The 11,769-nt window shown below is 37.4% G+C and overlaps 1 long non-coding RNA gene across 1 annotated transcript; it reads right to left on the reverse strand.

Moving 5' to 3' along the window:
• Positions 1 to 9,174: 9,174 nt before the first annotated feature.
• Positions 9,175 to 10,994, reverse strand: LOC125917844 (uncharacterized). The gene is made up of 3 exons (XR_007456318.1): positions 10,931 to 10,994; positions 9,723 to 9,849; positions 9,175 to 9,525 (listed from the first exon to the last, which is right to left on the reverse strand). It is a non-coding gene; the product is annotated as an uncharacterized LOC125917844 (long non-coding RNA).
• Between the last annotated feature and the right edge of the window lie 775 nt (positions 10,995 to 11,769).

The following is an 11,769-nucleotide window of genomic DNA, read 5'->3' on the forward strand; positions in this document are numbered from 1 at the left end:
ACACACACACACACACACACACACACACACACACACACACACACACCTTACTCATTCAAAACATATCCATGCTTATACTCACACACAAACATGCATACAAACAAAACATTTACATAGGTTACAAAAGAGTTTAGAAAAGTACATGGGGGCTTAGTCGTCTGTTCTGTATGATTTTGGCTCTTGCAAAGTATATCCCCATATTCTCTGTCCCATTTCAAACCATTCTTTGGCACTACTGTGGTCTGAATACAAGGTGAGACAGTTGTATAGCAACTCAACATGGCTCTTCAGCTACCCTACTATAATTTCATGGTAGGAAAAAATACAGGGTTTCCAAAGACCAATATGAACAGATTCCATCTCCCATAACTCTTGGTGTGTGCATTATTTATTTTTGGTGGGTGTGGGAAAGGAAGGAAATCTAATGTCCTTTTAATTTTTAATGTCAGCACCCAGTTAAAAAAAAAAAAACCTTAAGAACCTGACTTCATTTACCTCAATCCTCACCTTTCCCTGGCTTACTCGCAGGTAAGGCTAGCCAGTAATTACAAAAGACTATGAGGATTATAATGATTCCTTTTTCTCTTTTTATATTTCACTGAAATTTTTCCTTGTTTCAATATGTATCATCCTTGTTTTAAACATGTATCCTCTCACTTAGAAGTAAGACCTAAAATCTCACCAACTTAGAACAGAATGATGGAAGAAGAGTCTAATGGATCTGTTTGCCTACCACTAAAACAGCTCATTCAGTGAAGCTAGGGAGATGGACTGCCAAATCCCAATGATAGACCATTTTGAATCAAAAGAAAAGCAATTTTAAATATATATGAGCAAAAACAACAACAACAACAACAAAAGGGCAAAGAGCTACAGCCTAGATGTAAACCAGAGAAGCCCAGGTACTTAAGGACCACAAATCAAGGGATTTGGATTATCATATTAAGAAAGGACATTCTAGCTTATCACTTTTGCCACTCTGTGTAAAGACCAGCCAGGTTGTTGCCTAGGCAAGGTGACCTTGTAGGATTATACAGGCTCTTGCCTGCATGAGGATGCCCAGCCAAGCATGTCAGAGGTGAATGAAACCCAGCTTGCCTGCCATTCTTCAAGTGCCAGGCTAGCTGCTCCAGCATAGGGCTGTGACCACCTGAAGGAGAGGCAGTTTGTTTTTTTTTAATATACACAAGGTTTTGAATCACGGGCTCATGGGGCTGCATCTGTCCAGAGAGGACACTGTTGGATAGCAGGATGTGCCAGTTGAGAACAAGCCACTTTAGCATAAGGTTATTTTGAGCTGAAGGCAACTGAGAAGCAGATACAAGAAGAGCTCTCTGCCATCCCCTTATCTGCCTAGAAGCAGGACATACATTTACAAAGGTATTCTCCCTCCCCTCTCTACCAGGAAGGACAAAAGTTAATGACTGGAGACAACTTAGACCCTTATCAGCCGGGAGACAGCACCAGAAGAATCTAAGTAACAAACCTTACTAACTAGCTTTTATCTGTCAGTAGTTTCCCCATATATTTTCCCTCTCACATTTGCCACCACTAGAAATTCAAAGTCCTTTTCCTTTGTCCTGTCACTTCTCTAAGTATTTATTGTCCCTTTGCTAAGATGGTATATAAGACCAAATTTTAACTATCCCTTGAAGTTATTATCTCTGAGTACTCTCATTCTAAGTTTAATGCACACATTACAAAACTAGTTTTTCTCTCATTAATCTGTCTTTTGTCAGTCCAATTTACAGAACCCCAAGTAGAGAACTAAGGAGAATAGTGGGAAGAGTAATTTTTCCTTCCCTACCACACCTGTCCTTCATTCTCAAAGGGCAGGTTTTTTTTTTTTAATTTTTAAACATTTATTTATTCTTGAGAGAGAGAGAGACAGTGTGCAAGTGGGGAGGGGCAGAGAGAGGGAGACACAGAATCTGAAGCAGGCTCCAGGCTCTGAGCTGTCAGCACAGAGCCTCACATGGGGCTAAAACTCATGAACTGCAAGATCATGACCTGAGCCAAAGTAGGATGCCTAACTGACTGAGCCACCCAGGTGCCCCTGAAAGGGCAGTTTTGTTTCAAGAATTAGAAGGTCTGTAGCCCTATATGGAGTTAAGTACTAGATGATCTCAAAAAAGGGAGAAAGGAGAACTGAGGATACTACCTATGTACCCTCTCTTGGTAATAGGGTACCTCTGGGTCAGGAGGTGAAGCTAAGGTGAGCAGAGCAGTGTCATGGGAATGCAACCCGTGCAGTTCCAAAGAGCCCTATGCTTGTTCTAATGTTTTGCTTCTACTGTTTTAAAATTCTTAGTTTTTTTTCTAACAAGGGTCCTCAAATTCTCATTTTGCACTGGACCCCAGAAATTACGTAGCCATTCCTTAAGGTGAAGGTGGCATAGTAAAGTGCTGAGAAGTTAGAAACCACTCAATGCTACAGCCTCTAGGAGCACAGTTCAACACACAATATTGGACTTGGGGGTGAAAAGACAAAGGGACCTTAAGAAGCTACTGACCAGACCCTCCTATAAGCCATGGATTGGTAATGACAGAGCACCCAGGGACTGCTGCCAGGGATGAGAAGCTCAGGGTGGTTAATTTTGTAACCCAATCGCTCCTCCTTCAAGTATGAGAAGTCTGTGAGGATTTGAGTCCCTCAGAGAATTACTCCCAGGTACCAAATAACACAAGTACTCCAGCTCAGGGATGGTCCTTTCCAGCCCTCAATGATTACTGGTTGGCTACTAGCCCCAGTCAGCAGGAGGGAGAAACAAAGAGAAATGTCCTTACCGACTGGTTTGATCACAGACATTTCTATTCCCTTCTTTTAATAACGGGAAATTGAGGATTTGATTGTGATACTCATCTGCCCTCCTATCCTTCTTTTTACCCTTCAGCATTACAAAACAAAAGTTTATCTATTTTGAGAGAGAGAAAAAGCATGAACAGGGGAGGGTCAAAGAGAGAGAGAGTCCCGAGCAGGCTCCATGCTGTCAGTACAGAGTCTCAATCTGAGGAACCATGAGATCAATACCTGAGCCAAGAAAAAAGAGTTGGATGCTTAACTGGCTGAGCCAGCCGAGCGCTCCTACCCTTCAGCATTTTTATCCTTCTCTTTTAACTCTTATTACAATGTGCAATATTACAGAGGCTAATTTTCTATAGGAAACATTCAGGAAACTTCATTAAGATCATATGTATCTCCCCACTAATTCATCAGTTAGGCAATTAGGGTGAAGTGGACTCTTGTAGTGAACATAAATTCTTTTTGAAATTTCAAAATGATAGTATAAATGAGATTTTAAGGCTTAGTCTACTATTACCTCCAGTTGACAGAATTATAAATTATTTCTTATGTTCTTTATAATATTTATTTTCAAAGTGTTTCATAATATTTTACTTTTGCGGTTAGAAAAAAATAAAAATTGTAAAAGATTTAGCCTGAGTAAAAACTATTTCCACATATTTTAGGAACATCTTTTTTCCATATAAACTGCTGATATACTAATTAGAAACCATTTTTACCTATTCATTAAAGCTAGTTCCTTAAGAACTTCTACTTGGAGCCTAGCTCCAACTGCTGTATCTTTTCATCTTTGTAAACCTTAAGAATGTCACTTCATTTTTCAAATGTGGGGTTTGAAAGACACAGGAAAAAGTAAAAATCATTCATAATCCAGTCACAGTTGAAAAAAAAATAATCTAAAATAAAAGGCAAAATATCTCCCAACCCCAGTTTTCTAACACATGAACAGATGTATCTCTTTTTTTAAATAAGAGAGAGATTACAATATTTTCATTTTTTCACATAAAAGTGTATCATGCACATCTACACTGGACAGCATACACACACACACACACACACACACACACACACACACACACCTTGTCCTTTTTAATGGCTGTCTGAACCATGATTTATTTAGTCAATTTTCCCATTGCTGGCAGCAGATTGTTTCTTGTTATTGCAAATATGGCTTCAATGAATAATTTGGCATATGTATTTTTATATATAATGCTATTACTTTTGCAAAATTCTTAAGAATGCTATTCTTCAATTAAAGAGGACAGATATTTTAAATATTAATAAATGCTATCAAATGGGGTGCCTGGGTGGCTTGGTTGAATGTCCGACTCTTAATTTTGGCTCAGATCATGATCCTGGGATCGTGGGACTGGGCCCCGCATCAGGTTCCACACTGAGCATGGATTCTCTCTCTCTCTTAAAATCAATCAATCTCTCTCTCTCTCTCTCTCTCCCTCTGCCCTCCCCCTCAAATAAAGTAAGTAAATGCTATCAAATTATCCTCTTAAAGGATTGATCAATTATACTCTCATAGCTTATGAGTACCCCATTTCTCACATCTTTTATTGCACATAACATTATCAATGTTTTTCAAAAGTTCTTAATCTGATTCTAAAAGAAATGTTTCCATTCATATCCCAGAACATCTTTCCACACAACTTTTGGCCACTTGTGAAATTTCATCTGTAAATGTGTTCATGGTCATGCCTATGTTTTCACTGACCATCTTTCTCTTGCTGTTCACTTTTATACACTCGCTGCTCAGCACCCCCAATGATACTAGCTGAGTCACTCCTTCACAACACCCAGTGCTGAGGCTGCCATTAGACCGAGGCGAGAGCAGCATCTAAGAACATACCAGCCTCATTATTTAATATTTTATTGTTTCAACATCCTAGCATGAAAGAATAAAAAATGTCTGTCTACCTGCTACTAATGACCATAAGCATAAAGCTTTAACAGTGCTCTGGAATGTTCAAATACCAAGATAGCTTAATAGAAAGCATCACATCACAGCATACATAGCCATGAAGTTATTTTCTTCACATGAATAATTTCATGTGTACACACAGCAGTAAAAATCACAGCACACCTCATCACACTGTGAGCAGCCTTAAAGAGACAGAGCCATCTACTCGCAGGAGAAAATTGCTGTAAGTTGTTTTGGTTTTTGGTTTTTACTTAGAGAGAGAGAGAGAGAGAGAGAGAGAGAGAGAGAGAGAGAGAGAATACCAAGCAGACTCTACACCACTAGTGCAGAACCTGAAGGGTTCAAACTCACAAACTGTGGATCAGGGCCTAAGCTGAAATCTAGAGTTGGATGCTTAACCGACTGAGCCACCCAGGCAACCCTCACCAGAAAATTTAAAAATAATTGCGTAGAACATTATCATCCTTTGTAAAAATATCTGAATGTTTTAAAAAAAACTAAAATATAATTTACCAAAAGATGACAAATGTTTGGTTAGAATGGTGAGTTTGGGATATATATATTTTTTGTCTTCTTTAAATTCTCTAAATGGTATTTTGATTTCATCATTTTAAAGTAAGTTTTAATTCTGAAATTAGAGTGGTGGTGGTCACACAACTCCATGAATATACTAAAAACAGAACCATATGCCTTAAAAAGGTAAATCTGTTATGTGTGTTATTTCTCAATACAGTTGTGATCTTCATAAAAGTAAAATTTTAAAGTTAAATACTGCACTGTAGGGGCAGGAAAGATATGGGAACTCTGCACTTCCTGCTCAATTTTGCTATAAAAACTAAAACTTCCCTTAAAAATAAGGCATATTTTAAGAAAATACTACAATGCAGCCTTTGTTAATTTCTCACTAATTTTATGTTTAAAATTCTGGGAGGCAGTAGAATACATAAAAGCTACAGCACAGATAAGCCTCTTTTCAACCCCCTGTTCTTGGCAATGATATCTGATAAGCAGCTGAATGTGGCTTCTTAAAGCATCAATGAAACTCGTGTCAGCATATTCAAAAACTTCTGGGTGACTTTGATTCTAAGGTAACTTACTGGGCTTGTGTAGAGTAATCTATGCTCCCACTATGCTTAGTAGAATTAACAATGTTGAGTTTGACAGTATCTTAGAGATATCCATTATTTCTCTTTCTATTCTGCTCAGCTTCTGGGCTCCCAGTTGATGATTAATGAAAATTTCAATGTGTTGAACTATTTCATATAAAATTAAGTTCTAGGTTAATTAAAAAGCCACCAAGAATAAATTGATTCCATTTATCACCAGTGTACTGTAACGGACAGGAGCTCTCTGGGGGCTGGTTATTCTTTTAGAACCTTCTATCCCAAAATGGGATAACTTACAAATATTGTATCTAAATGGCTAAACAAGAAGCCATAACAATCATCAAGATACAAGTGAAACTGTTCTAATAATGAATTTGGTAAATAGACTTCCGAATGTTTCTTTTCTTCAAAAACGTATATAAAAACAAGATCCCTTTTTATTCCCAAATGATGAATGGGAACAAAAGAATATTTCTATGTTATGGTGGTCTAGCGTATGGAAAAGAGTCACTACTCCCAACTTGGGATCTTTAAATTTACTCCAAGTGTTGTGAAATCTGTTCTTGGAAGCTCAGGTAGGAGAATGCTTCTCCCTGAAAGGAAACTTGCAAAGTCCTTAGGGAGAAGTCCTTGAATACTGATTGGATTTCAAACTAAGAGCATAAGAAAATGTTACGTTCTCTCTAGCCAAGCCTGTTCCTCAAGACCTAAATTAAGGTATTGCTAAAAACATGGAACAAAATTTAAACAACATTTGTCACAAGATGGTAGCACTTCTTCTTTCACTTTGCTACCGTGATACAAATCTTTGGGGGCGACAACTCATTCAAGTGGCTGTGTGTTCAGATCATCTTCCTGTGACAGTGTAATTTAGCAGGAGCATCTGTGACTGGGGACAAGTTTCTTTAGGATTTGTTTAGCCTGTTATACATCAAGCTGTAGGGACTGACCTCCCCAAACTGCCACTCTGCTCTGAAAGAGGTGAAAAGGAGCCCAAGAAAGCACAAACAAAAACCCAGAAGCTGAAAAAATACAAAAGAATCCACTTGATGAATGAAAAACACAGGAAACTTTTGACCGAACATAAGTGATCTATGGCTGCTCAGGTTTTAATAAATTTAAATCACCGACCATCAAAACAAAAACTACTGACGTAAGATTAATATTTGTTCTCATTTTAAAGTATATTATTTTTTCCATGCCTTTTATTTTTCCCTTCAACTTTAAGGGTATAAATATTCTATTCTGCCTTTAAAAAAAAAGTCAGCATGGAGAAGGGACACATTTTTTTGTTCTATCCTACAGGCACTGTAAAGGACATGGCCATAGCTCTAAGAAAAAAGTTACTTGTGAAGTAACAGTGCCTGGCACAAAGTAGATGATAAGCTCCCAGTAAGTACACACAGAGAGCTCTGCTCTTGAAAGTTTTATGTGTCTATTTCTTCACATGTGCAAAGTAGTTCAATGAGTACTATTTTTCCCTATTTCCGTATTAAATACTACCTTCTACCACATCTAAGGGACAGACAGATAATATATTGCTGTATTGCAGGAGGGTAGGAATGAGATAGATCATTATGCATCTGTTTCTTCCCTGATTAAATGCTAGAGCTAACTTCTAATGTCAGAGACCTATGATAACACAAATTCGCTCTGGAGAAGGTGCCTTCTCCTATCTTCTGTTTGAGGTTCGTGGCCATTGGGCCACAAAATTTCTCATGATTCACAGAAATGATAGCTTAAAATGAAATCTGGTTTATTTGGGGTTTGGACAAGAGATACTTTTTTTAAATTTTTTTAAAATGTTTTTCTTTATCTTTGAGACAGAGAGAGACAGAGCATGAGCAGGAGAGGGGCAGAGAGAGAGGGAGACACAGAATCCGAAGCAGGCTCCGGCTCTGAGCTGTCAGCACAGAGCTGGACACGGGGCTCGAACTCACGGACCGTGAGATCATGACCTGAGCTGAAGTCAGACACTCAACTGACTGAGCCACCCTGGCGCCCCTGAACAAGAGATACTTGAGGAATCAACTTTATAATCACAGAACTGTGCAGATGCGCCACACAGCAAAGTAAAACTGTGATTTCTAATGAGGAGACATAATGTTGTCAAGGGAGTCACATAATCCAGGAAAAAAGAAAAATATTTCCTAAAAAAATAAAATAAGAAACTAAGAAGGTCTAACAGACTTCTTTGTAACCTCCCTTAGGGATGTAGTAAAGCCTTCATAACATGAGTCACAGAAAATTACTGTGGGGCCAGACTCTCACATACTGGAAAGTCATACTGGCCAGAGGGTCTGTGTTGTTGAGCAGGGGTAAAAAGGAGAAAGTAGTTCAGTGAAGGCATAATGCAGAATGTCTACCAAAGCTCTCGTTTATCCTAATTTTGACTTCTACTCTCCCAAAGAGAAAAGTTTACAACATCCAAACAAGCTATTTTTAAGGGAGAGAAACTCTGCTCCAGATAAAAGAAAAGAAAAGAAAAACACATAACACCCAGGAAATCAACAGCAACATTGCATTAGTATACACAGATCCTTTACATCTCTGCCAAGGAAGGTGGGGATTAATCCAATCACTGTTGGCTTCCATGTAAGTCATTTGAAAGAACTTGGGGGGAAAAACTGAAATGGGAGTTTAAAATCAAAATGTTCTAATCACTAGTAGTAAAAATAGATGTATTTTAGGACTTACTGAATGCAATATATTGTGATAATTCTTATTTATATGGTATAATTGAAGGATGAGGTTAACCAAATGTTACCCCTCTCAGTATCAAATTTTTTTAAAATAAAAGTATTTTGAACAGAAATTTTTCGATAATAAATTATACACTGAATAGAATGTAAACTGTTCTTGGAGTCTCGGGGCCATTATTATTAGGCTTAGATGTAATAACATGATATCTTAAGGGAATTATTCAAGATGGTCTGTTCCTGTCAATGCCCTTCTGCCTTAAAACATTTTTGTGCCTATTTTAAAATAAGTATTCTGGGGGCGCCTGGGTGGCTCAGCCAGTTGAGTGTCTGACTTCAGCTGGGGTCATGATCTCGTGGTCTGTGAGTTTGAGCCCCACGTCGGGCTCTGTGCTGACAGCTCAGAGCCTGGAGCCTGCTTCGGATTCTGTCTCCCTCTGTCTCTGCCCCTCCCCCACTCATGCTCTGTCTCTCTCTCTCCTTCAAAAATAAATAAAAACATTAAAAAATAAATAAATAAAATAAGTATTCTGCCTCCTTCTTTCACGTGTTTAACTGTCACTTCTTATTAGGTCGGTGAGTCTTTTTCTCATAATTCCTTCTTTTAAATTTATGCTTCTTGTGCCTGTGCAATAGGAGATCAGATAATCAAGAAGGATAGAATTGTATGTACAGAAAGAATCACTAGGTGCCAAGCAAAAGCCTAAGAAGCTCCCCTAGGAGTTTGGAGAATGAATGATATCTGTTTTAGCTGCCTTTGCTTTGCTGTATCCCAGACAGTTGAGGTCATTGTACAAGTAATTTATAGTTAAATCCAAGCATTTCTGTACATTAAAAGCAATAAGGAAAAGATGGCTTTCGTCTCTTTAATGTGCCACTCAGAGTAGGCACTCTGTATCGTACCTGAAACAACAGCACTCAGAGTCTCATTATGGACATTCTGTGTAAGTTTAATTCCCTCCATGGCCATGATTTTGTTAAATGTTACTGAAATAAAAAGTACAACATGCAATCTGTGAGCACCAAGCTTGTGAAATTGGAAAAAAAAAAAAAGTGCCCCACACCTATATTATCAATTCTGTGGTGCATCTTCCACTTCAGTGAAAGAAAGCACACTACCTTTATCATGTTGATGCATATAATTTGTAATAAAATGGAAGAGATAGAGGAAAACAAAGTGATACCTGTAATAAAACACTGAAATTATTATTGCATTTCACAGTCTATAAGAACTGCACATTCACAGGATTACAGTCTCCATCAAACTGCTGACCCCTGCCAAGAGGGAAAGATTTACTGCACTCCTCACACCTGAAAAGGAAAGGTAGGATTAGTTCATGGACGCTTTCCCTTTCAGGATTAATAGAGTCAGTGTTTATACTAGATGACACTACATGATTCCCAAACAATGAGGAAACCTCTACCTTGCCAAATTTACAACCTCTCACATCTTATCTCTTCTGTTTCAAAATGTTCTCTAATATCCACAGATTTGTGTTGTCATTATAGTCTAATTTCTCATAATTCTTTTAATAGGTTTATAAAATAAAACAATAATCATGATGATGTTTTCTTTTGTTCTTATATTATTTTCTAAGTAGTTCAACATTTTTTGCAAATATTCACTCTCACAGTCGTTGTTTATTAGGAAAAAAATTATGCTGGACTGACAAAACTAAGGCAAAAATTTTTAAACATTTAAATTTATTATATAAAGTAGATTTATACCCTCCTGCTTGGCCAAATGTAACAAGTTTCCATTTTAAGTTCTATTCCTTTAGCAAGATTAAATTCCATGTGCTTTTCTAGCTACACCCACAGATTCTTGTAGCCCCCATCTTCCTACCTGGTATAAGTAATCACCTGAACTGTCTTTATACCATAATGTCTTTTTTTCCCCAAACTTTCTTACAGTTTTTCAAATACCAACCACGTTCTTGAACTTTGTAATTTATACAGCTCTTATCAGCTGTTTTTTAACATTTTGCCATAAAGCATTTGTGCATCTTTCCCCTACATGTTTATAGCCGTGTTTTGACCATGGTCCCCTCTATGCCCTGAAACTCCTTTATCCTGGCACAGTGGCTATACTAAGGAAGCTATTTATTCTCCCTACTTCTATGTCACAGTATGAAGCATCTCCTTAAACTCAAAATACACTTTTCACAACCTCTTCCTTTCCCAGGTCTTATTCTTTTAAAGGAATCACATCAGTCTCAAGTAGAAACATGAAACTGAATACTTTTCTTATGGTTTTTGTCAACGTTACAATCAAAAGTCTCTTCCTTTAAAAATTCCTAAATTTATGACTTCCATCCCTCTCCTAATGTTACTGAATTTATTGCTATGACAATTAACAAAATCGCAACATAAAAGTCATCTCTCTACTTACATTTGGCCAGGTCTATCCAAGAGGTTTGAATCACTGGAAGGTCCATCCACTTTCAGAGAACTAGTCCAATTTCCCATGGTTTTACTTTTCATTTTTCATTTATTTCTAAAACATAAACTATATTAGTGGTTCCTTATTCGATTTAGATTCCTTTTATGTATCTCTTAGCTGCTTCCTTAGCTTAACTACTTTGTTAGTGGTAATCTTAAATCCCATCATCACTGAAGAACTGGATATTTTAAAGCTTCACTACTTTTTGTTATTGCTGTCATAATGCTGTGAATGCCACAATATTGCTTTTGAATGCAATTTTCTGGGCCTGACTTACAAATGTCCTCTGTTGGATTGGCTGAAATCAGTTACATGTTTTCTTTTGTAGGATCTATTGCTACTGTATACTGCAAAATTGTGCCTATGGATTTGTCTTTTACAATCTACCCATCTAATAGTGGGATATGTTAGCCAAGAGTTGAGAGAATGTATCCATATCATTCACTCTTTATGAGAATGTGTCTCTAGTCATTTTATACCTTACCACACTGACTTTTAAAGTGCTCATATTGGTATATTTTCCCATTTAATTCAACTCATCAACTATTTACTGAGTGCCCATGAAGAGTACAATACTGAACTATACAAACTGGGAACCGAAAATGAAACACAAATCATAATGTGTAAATCTACAATCTTAACAGAGGCAGGATACAGAATGCTCCAGTACTAGAATATAAAAAATACACTTTTCTTCCTGACCTTCTAAATAAAACATAGTAGGCTATAAGCATTCTTCGATTGCTTTGATTCATATTTGCCAATTTGATTATTTGCAAGGCATTCCT

The sequence above is a fragment of the Panthera uncia genome, unplaced genomic scaffold (genome assembly GCF_023721935.1).
Source record: "Panthera uncia isolate 11264 unplaced genomic scaffold, Puncia_PCG_1.0 HiC_scaffold_257, whole genome shotgun sequence".
In the NCBI taxonomy this organism is placed as follows: Eukaryota; Metazoa; Chordata; class Mammalia; order Carnivora; family Felidae; genus Panthera; species Panthera uncia.